Raw genomic sequence first — 11,336 nt, forward strand, 5'->3', positions numbered from 1 at the left:
GGTATGAGGCAGAGGGGGGTATGGGGATCGCTGGTGCTATGGGGCTCGGGGGAGGGGCGATGTGGGTCCTAGGGCAGGGGGGGTGTGGGGCAGAGGGGGGTATGGGGATCGCTGGTGCTATGGGGCTCGGGGGAGGAGGGTGTGGGGCAGAGGGGGGTATGGGGATCGCTGGTGCTATGGAGCTCGGGGGAGGGGCGATGTGGGTCCCAGGGGAGGGGGGTATGAGGCAGAGGGGGGGTATGGGGATCGCTGGTGCTATGGGGCTCGGGGGAGGGGCGATGTGGGTCCCAGGGGAGGGGGGTATGAGGCAGAGGGGGGTATGGGGATCGCTGGTGCTATGGGGCTCGGGGGAGGGGCGATGTGGGTCCCAGGGCAGGGGGGTGTGGGGCAGAGTGGGGTATGGGGATCGCTGGTGCTATGGGGCTCGGGGGAGGGGCGATGTGGGTCCCAGGGCAGGGGGTGTGTGGGGCAGAGGGGGGTATGGGGATCGCTGGTGCTATGGGGCTCGGGGGAGGGGCGATGTGGGTCCCAGGGGAGGGGGGTATGAGGCAGAGGGGGGTATGGGGATCGCTGGTGCTATGGGGCTCGGGGGAGGGGCGATGTGGGTCCCAGGGCAGGGGGGGTGTGGGGCAGAGGGGGGTATGGGGATCGCTGGTGCTATGGGGCTCGGGGGAGGAGGGTGTGAGGCAGAGGGGGGTATGGGGATCGCTGGTGCTATGGAGCTCGGGGGAGGGGCGATGTGGGTCCCAGGGGAGGGGGGTATGAGGCAGAGGGGGGGTATGGGGATCGCTGGTGCTATGGGGCTCGGGGGAGGGGCGATGTGGGTCCCAGGGGAGGGGGGTATGAGGCAGAGGGGGGTATGGGGATCGCTGGTGCTATGGGGCTCGGGGGAGGGGCGATGTGGGTCCCAGGGCAGGGGGGTGTGGGGCAGAGGGGGGTATGGGGATCGCTGGTGCTATGGGGCTCGGGGGAGGGGCGATGTGGGTCCCAGGGCAGGGGGGGTGTGGGGCAGAGGGGGGTATGGGGATCGCTGGTGCTATGGGGCTCGGGGGAGGGGGGTGTGGGGCAGAGGGGGGTATGGGGATCGCTGGTGCTATGGGGCTCGGGGGAGGGGCGATGTGGGTCCCAGGGGAGGGGGGTATGAGGCAGAGGGGGGGTATGGGGATCGCTGGTGCTATGGGGCTCGGGGGAGGGGCGATGTGGGTCCCAGGGGAGGGGGGTATGAGGCAGAGGGGGGTATGGGGATCGCTGGTGCTATGGGGCTCGGGGGAGGGGCGATGTGGGTCCCAGGGCAGGGGGGTGTGGGGCAGAGGGGGGTATGGGGATCGCTGGTGCTATGGGGCTCGGGGGAGGGGCGATGTGGGTCCCAGAGCAGGGGGGTGTGGGGCAGAGTGGGGTATGGGGATCGCTGGTGCTATGGGGCTCGGGGGAGGGGCGATGTGGGTCCCAGGGCAGGGGGTGTGTGGGGCAGAGGGGGGTATGGGGATCGCTGGTGCTATGGGGCTCGGGGGAGGGGCGATGTGGGTCCCAGGGGAGGGGGGTATGAGGCAGAGGGGGGTATGGGGATCGCTGGTGCTATGGGGCTCGGGGGAGGGGCGATGTGGGTCCCAGGGCAGGGGGCTTTGGGGCAGAGGCGGCTGTGTGGGTCCCAGGGGACGGGGCTGTGAGGGGCACAGGGGACGGGGGAGGTTCTGTGGGGCACGGGGGAGGGGCGATGTGGGTCCCAGGGGAGGGGGGTATGGGGCAGAGGGGGGTATGGGGAGCTATGCGGCAGAGGCGGCTGTGTGGGTCCCAGGGGACGGGGGAGGTTCTGTGGGGCACGGGGGAGGGGCGATGTGGGTCCCAGGGGAGGGGGGTATGGGGCAGAGGGGGGTATGGGGAGCTATGGGGCAGAAGCGGCTGTCTGGGTCCCAGGGGACGGGCTGTGGGGGGCACAAGGGACGGGGGAGGTTCTGTGGGGCTCTGGGGGGGGGCGATGTGGGTCCCAGGGGAGGGGGGTATGGGGCAGAGGGGGACATGGGGATCGCTGGTGCTATGGGGTATGGGGAGCTATGGGGCAGAGGCGGCTATGTGGGTCTCAGGGGACGGGAGGGGCTGTGGGGGAGACGGGGGAGGTTCTGTGGGGGACGGGGGGGCTTTCGGGAGCTGGGGGGCAGAGGGGACAAGGGAGGTCCCGGGGGGTGAGGGACGGGGGCAGAAGGGCCTGGGGGGGGGCTCACTGGGCAAGGTCGCGGCCGGGAGGGGCGGGGCAGGCGCTGCGGGGTGGGGGAGGGGTCCCCTGGGGTGCTGGGGTGGGGGAGGGGCTGCAGCGGCCCGGGGGGGGCCCGGGCTCAGTCGCTCCCCCCGCCGCGCGGCCTCTCTAGTCGGCGCTCGGCGCAGGCCCGGCCGGGTGTCACGGTGGCCGAGTGGTTAAGGCGTTGGACTCGAAATCCAATGGGGTTTCCCCGCACAGGTTCGAATCCTGTTCGTGACGGCGCCGCGTTTTTGTGGGTGGGGGGGCCTGAGCGTTCACCTCCCTTTTAATAAACCCCTTTGGCAGCGGGGAGGGGCCCGGGAGCGACAGCTTTACCCGCACACACAGGGAGGGCTGCAAAGGGGGGGGGCTGTCTGCATTTACTGGAAGATGGGGGGCTGCAGAGCTGGGGGGGCACGTCTGGGTGGGAGGCTGCCGAGCTGATTGTGGGGGTACATCTGGATGCGGGGGTTGCAGAGTTGGGGGGCACGTCTGGATGGGGGGGTCCCAGAGGAGGGCAGGGATACATCTGGCTGTGTGGGGGTGAGGTGATCTGGGGTTGCAGAGCTCGTCCTCAGGGGTGCACAGCTGTACTATTTGCTGGGGTGGGGGGCATGGCTGGCGGGGGGGGACGTGCAATTTTTTGAGGGGGGCAGTTGCAGAACTGGGTCCGGAGGGAGCACATCTTGATTTGCTGAGTGTAGCGCAGGGCGGGTGGGGAGATCTCTGAATTTGTAGGGGGTTTGCTAGAATGCTGAATATGCTTTGCAGGGAGAGGGGGCTGGCGGAGGGTGGGGCTCCCCAGAAGTGGGGAAGCAATCCCCTCTTTGTGGGGCAGGGGGGTGCAGCTGAATTTATGGGCTCTTTTCACCCACACCCAGTTTGGAGTTGCCAGGCTACGGGGCTATTTCAGGGCAGGGAAGGGGACTGGTCACTAGCCAAAACCCAGCCAGCCCCGCTCCCCACCCCCCACTCCCCCAGTCTTCTCCTGATCCTTTGACTAAAACCCCAGCCCTGCCCCACATCCCTGGGGCTCTGGGTGCCAGTGCCCAGCCAGGGGATATTTGCGCCCCTTGTTCTGAGCGGTGACTTTTCGGCTCAGCAGACCAACAGATACAGGCTGCGGCGGGCAGAGAGCTGGACTGAATCTACAGATTAAAAGCCCTGGGAAAAATTGGGGGATGGGGGGCAGAGAATTAGGGTTTGTCTTTGCTGGAGTCGGTTTGCCACGACACAGCTACGCCGGTACGACCAGATCCGTGCAAACCACGGGGCTCGACATGTCGCACCAGTGTAAACAGTGACTCCCACCCGTACCGTGCACATAGCTAGGAGGCTGGGGAACCTCCCCCAGAGCAGCTCGGCTCTCTAGCCTGTTATTAAAGGGGGCCTCTGTTCTCCGGCCTCCTCAGCATGGGGCAGAGCCTGGGCTGCCCCCCGCCGAGTGGGACCCACTGCAGCTTGTGCCGAGCCCACCCTGTCCACTCAGTGCAAACCCAGAACAGATTCAACCCACTTTCTGTGAAGTGACAATCTCGCTTTGCTCCTGGCTCCAGCCCCTGCTTGCAGGCAGCACCCTTGGCAGGAGATAAAAGAGGCCGGCGGGTTTCATTAGCAAGTGCAAAAATCAAATCCCACCCAAAATAATATTGTGAAAATTACCGTGAAAAACACAAACTCAGGCAGAGGGCAGCCAGAAGGGTCTGCAAAGGGAGGCCAGGCCACCCTGCCTGCTGACCACGTCCGCGTAAGGACTTGGCTGGCTCAGTGGCTAATCTCTATAAACTTCATACTCAATACTCGGGCCGCAGATTGTTCATTTTGGCTGCCTCTTATCAGCCTCACCCGAAACAAGACGTTACTGGCCCCAGGACAAGTCCAAGCAGCGTGGCGAATGCGTTCAAAATAAAAGCCCCCCTCGGCTTGCTGGCAGGAGGAGGAAGCATTTGAGGTCTGCTGGGGCCTATGTTTTAGGTCCGGCCTGGGCCCAAGTGGGTCAAGTCATTTTCTGACCCAACCCCAAAGCCGAGTTGCCTGCAGGAGGGGGCACGTGGCCGCCGCTGCGCTGACCCCATGGCCAGGAGCGGGAGAGCCCAGCCGACCTGAGCCGATGGTTTCTCCACCCGACGTGACCCAGACCTGACACTGGTCGGCGGGTCCCAGCGGGTCCCAGGACTCTGGGGAAGGAGCCGAAGGGGGCAATGCTACGTAATGGGTTTGTGGATTGCGGCCCGGGGCCCATCCCCGATCTGGGGGCTGGTTTCTATCTAGCACAGAGCCATCTCCCTCCCCCTTCCAGGGTCTGTGCCATCTTCGGCAGCAAGGCTGGCCTGGAAGTGCAGGGGGACAGCAAAACTCAGCTAATGGCAAGAAATCGTGTCTCGTCCCTTGGTTCCCCCCCAGTTGGTTCCAGCGGTTATCTTTCGTCCTGTGCTTAGCTGGGCAGCACGCTGGGGCCTGGGCCGTCGTTCTGGTGTGTTTGTCCAGCGCCTAGCGCGGGGGGTCCTGGGCCGTGACGGCACTCCCAGGTGCTACTGAAACACAAATCATTCGGGGTCTTACAACAGTGGGCAGGAGCCACCAGCATGGTCAGCCACGGCCCAGCGCCGTGCGGACACAGAACACAAAGACAACCTTTCTAGCCTCCTGGGCAGAGAGGAGGGCACTGGCAGCCAGGCTGCGGCAGGGTCAGGCACGTGAACCCGGATCTCCCGCGGTCCCATCCTGGCCTTGAGCTCAGCCACCAGACCGTCCTCCCAGAGCTCGCGGAACGGAACGGCAGTCGCGTCTGCATGAGCTGGGGACGGGAGGAGCCCCCCACGCACACCCACAAAGCTGCTTCCTTCCAGTCCCCTTTAAAACCAGCTTTGCCAGGACGCCTAGGGACCCTTGACAGCGGGCAGGCAGCTGCCGTGCTGGGCCCTCGCCCAGTCTGGTCCCCTGGGCTGCCCCGACCGTCCGTCTGCATCCGGCTGAGGGCTTGTGCCTGACGCTCAGATCATTGTGCAGCGCCGTGCGCGGTCGGGGCCAGGTCCGGAGCTGGGGCTCAGTGGTGCTGCGGTCACGCCCAGAACAGGTTGAACTTTCCCCTCACGGGGGCGGCCTCAGCCCTCACGCTCATGCTGAATTTCAAGCGAAGGCGTCGTCCCATTCTCAGGTGCAGACGTGGGGTGGCGCTGGTCTCCTCTGACCCCCTAGCTGAGATTGGCTGAAATCCTGAGGCATGAATCGGGAAACCTCCCTCCACCCCCAGAGATCCTGAGGCTAATGGGCCTTTTCCCTGCAGGCCAGATCTTGCGCCTGCTGCAGGGGCCTTGCGGGTAGAGCCCTGGCTGGCTTCACTGTGGGACCAGCTGCTTTGAGCCGGTTTCCCAAGTGCTCGGCCCCCGCAGCTGGGGGCCGCTTTTCAGCCCTGGCCCCCAGCACCTGGACTCGGGGGAAGGGCTGGTCCTTCGTCTCTCCAGGCATCAGCTGCCCCATCAGTAGAAAGTGAGCAATCCCCCCTCCCTATCCCCCACTGTCTGTCCCGGCTGTCAGGCCAGGCAGGGCCCCTTCCCACGTGTACGTGGCTCCTGGGCATGGAGCCACCTCGGTCACAGCTGCCCAACCCGGGCTGTCACTGGGACCCACGGCAAACTGGGGGCGGTAGCCTGGCAGCGCCATCCTGCCAGCAGAGGGCCCCCTAAGGCAGCCCAATGGGGCAAGGCTCCAGTTGCACTTGGCTGGGGGGGTGGGACGTTGGGTGGGGCAGCTGCTCCGCCTCACTCATTGACTGGGGCTTCTAGACGCTACCGGGAGACACCCGGGAGCCTGATGTGCTAGGCGCTGTACAGGCCCAGAGCACAGACACCGCCCCTGCCCCCCAAGAGCCAACCAGCTCCCGCTTTGGATTCTCCGCCCAATCAGCGTTCAAACAGGGCGATGGCAGGGTGCGGGGTGGGGATCCCGCCGGCCACAGGGGTTTGAATCTCCCCCCCAGCTGCCGCACCGCTTCCCGCTCCCAGGGGCGACCTGGCGCCAGCTCTGACCCAGTTCAGCGTCACGGGCTGCAGGGCCACACCATGGCTCACCCCACCGTGCCCCTCGCAGGCGCAGCACCTGCCCCTTGAGCTCAGGGAGAATCTCCCCGGAGAAGCAGAGGTTCGCATGGTTTATGCCCCCCAGTAGGGGGCAGCGGAAGACGTCAGCCAATGCATTCGAATATAAGGACTCTGGGGTCACTCCCATCACCCCCAACGTATTTTATTTGTGGGTGGCTCATAGAGCCCCCCGGACAGGGCCTGTTGGAAAGCAGGGTCTGGGTCACGGTGTGGGCTGGGGTGGCGTCTCCCCACCCTGCCCAGTTCAAAGAGCTCTCAGCAGCCCATGGAGTCGGGCGCCCAACCTGCCCCCATAGCTCCGAGCACAAGCTTCACAGGCTGGTATCCCGGCCCCCCGCCACCCTTTCCGCTAGGCCATTTTCAGCAGCTCGGGGCCACTTTGGACAAATTAAAACCAAGGAAAATAAAGCCGAGTCCAAGCTAGGAGCTTGTTGGTGCCAGCGTCCAGGGCGATTCTCATTCATTTGTAGCCCAGCGTTGGAGCCATCTAGCGTCTGGTCCAGTCCAGCCTCACACCATTGAGCCGCCGAGGATTTCCCTGCTTGGGCTGAGAGATCCGGCTCCTCCCAGAGGGTTGGCGGCCTGCTGGAGGAGCATGGCTGGTGGCAGGATGGCAGCTGGCTGAGGCTGGGTGAGCTGACAGTCATGCGGGTATCGCAGCATCACAGAAAAGCTCCAAGAAGGGATCGGCAGCCCCCCAGTGCTGAATTCGTAATGAAAGAGCAGCCAGGGCTCGAGGATTTTTTTTACGTCCACAACTGCTGCAGCACGTCCAGAGGTGCCGGGGCTCTGAACTGCCGGGCCTGGAGGTGCCAGGGGTCAGCCCTGGCACAAATTAAGCACTACCCCCGCCCCCCATAACAAAGCCAGGCCCCACCCACGGGAGCCAACAGCCTGTGATGAGACACAAGAGGTGGAGTCAGCCGTGTGGTGCATGGCAATTAGCACTCCCTGCCCCCCAGCCACATGAGCAGACAGCAAAGGGGCGGGGGAAATGAGATGGGGGTACAAGCTGCTACATGCCCGCCCCCCACCCAGCAGCATCACAACAGTGGCTAGAAGCCCCAACAGCCATCAGAGGTGCAGGGTGCTGTACGTAGTGTGGAGGGCGTCCCTGCCCTGGGTTGCTTACCATCTACAGCAACCAGACCCCAGGGTGGGAGGAGAAACAGAGGCACAGAAAACAGCAGCAAGGTGCCCAGGGTCACAGGGTAGCAGCAGAGCCAGGTCTCTTGACGCTGGATTAGGCCTCGCCTTTCTTCTTCTGGAGCTAGAAGAAGGGAAGTAAATGCACCCGCTCCCCCCGGCCGCCGGGGCACCCTGCCAGGCCCAGGCTGATCATTAGCAGAGCAGAGACCGAAACGGGGAGAAGAAATTGGACACCTACGAGCCATGCAAGACGAGGGAGCCACGGGGGGCCTTGGTGACCCTTGTAACCATGAAACGCCAGCAGCTCTCCCCTGAAGGCACATGGGGACCCGTGGGCCTGGCCGGCGGTCAATTTCCCCAAGCCCTTAGTGCTAAGGATTGTCTGTCTACTCCAGCCACAGAACCAGCTCCCCGGGCCTTAGGCAGAGCCCATGGTTGCACCTTCCCCGCACTCCTAGCCTTTGGCAGGACACGTAGAGCCCAGGCTACGCGCGTCACGGTGACTGGGGTTAGATTTGGATGGGTAAGAGCGGGCTCGTCTGTTTCAGAGCACTCACAACCTGCCCCCAAACCAGTTCACACAGCAGCAAAGTGAGAGAAACGCTGCTCGAGAAGGTAGCAGGGTGACTTCCGGTGTGTTTCGAGACGTGACAGTGACAAAACGCTCTGGAAGCTTTTTGAACCTCATTCCATCATTAGGTCCTGACCTCTCCCTGCCATAAGTTCCCAGCAAATTTAAATCAACGTAAAAAAATGCTAAAGACCCAGAATTTTGTGCAACTGAAAATTTAAAAAAAAAAATTGATAAAAAATCAAAGAGCTAAAATCAGCAATATTCTCCCTCAAAACGATCAAATAAAGTGAATTCTGCCCGTCTAGCGTCAGTAGATGGGGCATGTTTGGGACCCCGGGACAATAGGCTCTCGCCCACCCTGCAGGCGTTTGCCGGGTGCCTCCTAGGCCCGGCTGGAGGAGGGGAAAGACAGAACAAGCTGCTGGTCACAAGGCTTAGAAGCCGGTGGGCATTTCCTGGGAGGGGCAGGAGCGTCCCATCCTGTAAGCAAAGGCCGGTTTGTTGCTTTCCTGCGTGGTGACGTTGCGCAGAAGGGACCCTCCAGGCCAAGGCAGAGAAAAACGGGACTATGCGGAGATGCCGCCTGACCCCTCGCCACTCCCGGTCGTTTGCTGGCCCATGACGCTTCCCCAGGAACCCCGGCTAAGATTCCACCCCCGTCCCAATGCTGCTGAACCCGCACGTGGCCTGATGGTCACTGCTCCAGCACCTCGGAGCCCCATCCTGGGCCTGGCCTCCTGTGGCCCACGCTCTGTACAAACCCATCCTGCCCCTGGATGGTGCTGGGCATGGCTTAACCAGCTGCCATGCTCCCCCCCAAGCACGGGGACAGTTGGAACAGTGCAGGGGAAGGACGGTCAAGGGACAGGGGCTTGGGAGATTCAAGACAGAACCCGCCGTCCTGCGGGGAGCATTTAATGAGGCTTCCCCCTCTCGCAAAACACTCAGAGGCCCAAGCTGGAGAAGGAGATGACGGCGGTACTTCTGGTGTCGCAAAGCGCCGGAGGGAAAGCGGATGCCGGCTGCAGCCAGCAGAACCCAGCCCGATCGCAGGAGGAAGGGGCCTGAAGAGCGTCTGGCCTGGCTGCCCAGCTGCACGGGTGTTGGGTGCGGGAGGAAACAGAGGAACTAGACGCTGTCAGCCTGGTGCCCGGAAGAGCCGGAGGCCGTTTGAACAAGCGCAGAACCCGTCGCATCATCCTTCCAGCCCGCAGCCTCGGGAACCAGTGTGCACCAGAACTGGTCCTCATGGGGGGGACCCCACCCGGCCGCTGGAATAAAGCCAGGACCACAGAGGGGGAAGGGTGCAGAGCAGACAGTGGATTGGGGCCAGCCCCTGCTCTCCTCCCCCAGCCCCAGAGCACGCAGGGCCCCAAGGAAGCATATGGAAGACTAAGGGGCTGGTACCCAGGTTCTTTCATGAGGCTGCTGCGTGCCCCCGTTACGGCCTGCTGCCGTGGCTGCTTTTAGCAATAAGCAATAGTGGTTTCAGGCACTTTATTGGTTTGCTGAAATCTCCCTGTCCAGCGCTAGTGCGGGGGATCTCTCGCCGCGCAGAGGGTAACGGCAGCTCGGGACGAAGGCGCCGATGGCAGCAGGCCTGTGGGCCTCTGCTTCCAGAATAAAGTCACCTAGAGCCCATCACGGGGCAGAAGGAGCAATTCCAACATCTTGGGGACAGATTCCATCACAGAACGGCCCTGGGACGGAACTAGGCTCCCAGAGGCTGAGTTACTCATGAAAGGGGACAGACATGAAAGGGAGGGGGAGGGAGTTTGTATTTAAACCCCCCCCCCACCCGTCTTTTTGGGGTGGGAAGCCTGTTAGGGCTCCTGAGTGGCGGAGAGGTTGTGTTAAACATTTCGGCTGTTTGCCCCTGAGCCCTAGGGGGAGCCAGGTGGGGAGCCGACCCGACCGCAAGGGCTGGGGAACAAGCTTTATTCAGACTATTTCAAAATGATGCTTTTGCCAACACCTGTTGCACTCAGAGACCTGTCGAATGCTTGGAGAAGGGGGGGGTTGGTCAAAGATTCACCACCACCCCCTCCCACCTCTCGGGAAAGGACTCCCACATCCAGCAAACCATCCATCAGAGCCAGGCAGACTCGGCCTTCCTGATACTTGAGGCTTAAGAATAAGCAGGAGAATTCACACACACGCTTCCCTAAAGTATAAGCAAAAGGTCCAGTCCCAGCCCGCCATGCCCCCATCCCCCTCCTCCCCACCCTAGGACACTCCTGCTGCTAACTTTGCAATGGCTTGAGCAGCGTAGCCTCCAATCTGGGCTGGGTCCTGGATAAGTGCTGGCAGCCAGGGGCTCCTGCCGGAACAGAGCCTTGCAAAGCAGATCTTTCCTCCCCGCTGAGAACTCTTTCACTGCCTGCAAGAATGGGGACATTTACAGTATCCCTACTGGCCTCTGAATTAGCACCGTTGGGCTGACTGGGGGTAATTCCACCTCAGAGCCGTTGTTTCAGGCTCTCTGCAAACCCAGGCAGCGAGTGGCAGCACTTCCGGGCTGCTGGTGGGGGTGCACGCCACTCTCGGGGAAACGCTAGGAGAGGGTGAAGGCAGCAGAGCCGCTTCTCTCCAAAATGAAAGATTGGCAGCTAACCCGTCAAGCCAGAGCTAAGAGAAGAGAGAGCCCAGCTGTGGATATGAACGCCCTGGAGGGAAGGGGTGCAGCCGCCACGTCCAAACACGCTACTGCTGAACACCCTGGGGGACGGAGCCCAAACCCGGGGCAGGAGCGCGGAGGGGACCGTTCAGTGGCGAAGCAGACGGAGCTTACAGAGAAGCCAGTTTTGTGACGAACACAAGCTCAGGTCTGGCAGGACCGGGGGCCATGTGAACACAACAGTCAAATGCTCTCTTCCCCAAATAAACTCGTCCCTACCCCCCTGAAATGCTGTGGGCTGGCCCTAGCTGAGGGGGAGGGGGGGGAAGACTTCCTGAGGAGTCCGTCAATTTCGGGCCATCAGCAAGCTTGCCCCAGCCCCTTGCATATGGGGTTAACCTCCCGTCTAGAGGCTCATCCAACAGAAAACCCCCCAGGGCTTTGTGAGCTACCGAAGTGGCCCTGCAGCAAGTCACCTGGTTGGATCAGCTGAAGGATTTTTGTTAGCAGAGCAGAGCCCAGCTGTCCCTGCATCAGATTCTTGCAAAACCCCAATGAAAGGCCAGGCTCGTCAAGCGCTCAGGATGGTGTCAGCTGGAACACAGCCCCCCCCCCCCCCCTCCAGGGTATTTTCTGGGATTCCTTTGTGCAGCAGAGTAATAA

The sequence above is a fragment of the Lepidochelys olivacea genome (assembly GCF_965140295.1).
Source record: "Lepidochelys olivacea isolate rLepOli2 genome assembly, chromosome: 20".
NCBI lineage: Eukaryota > Metazoa > Chordata > Testudines > Cheloniidae > Lepidochelys > Lepidochelys olivacea.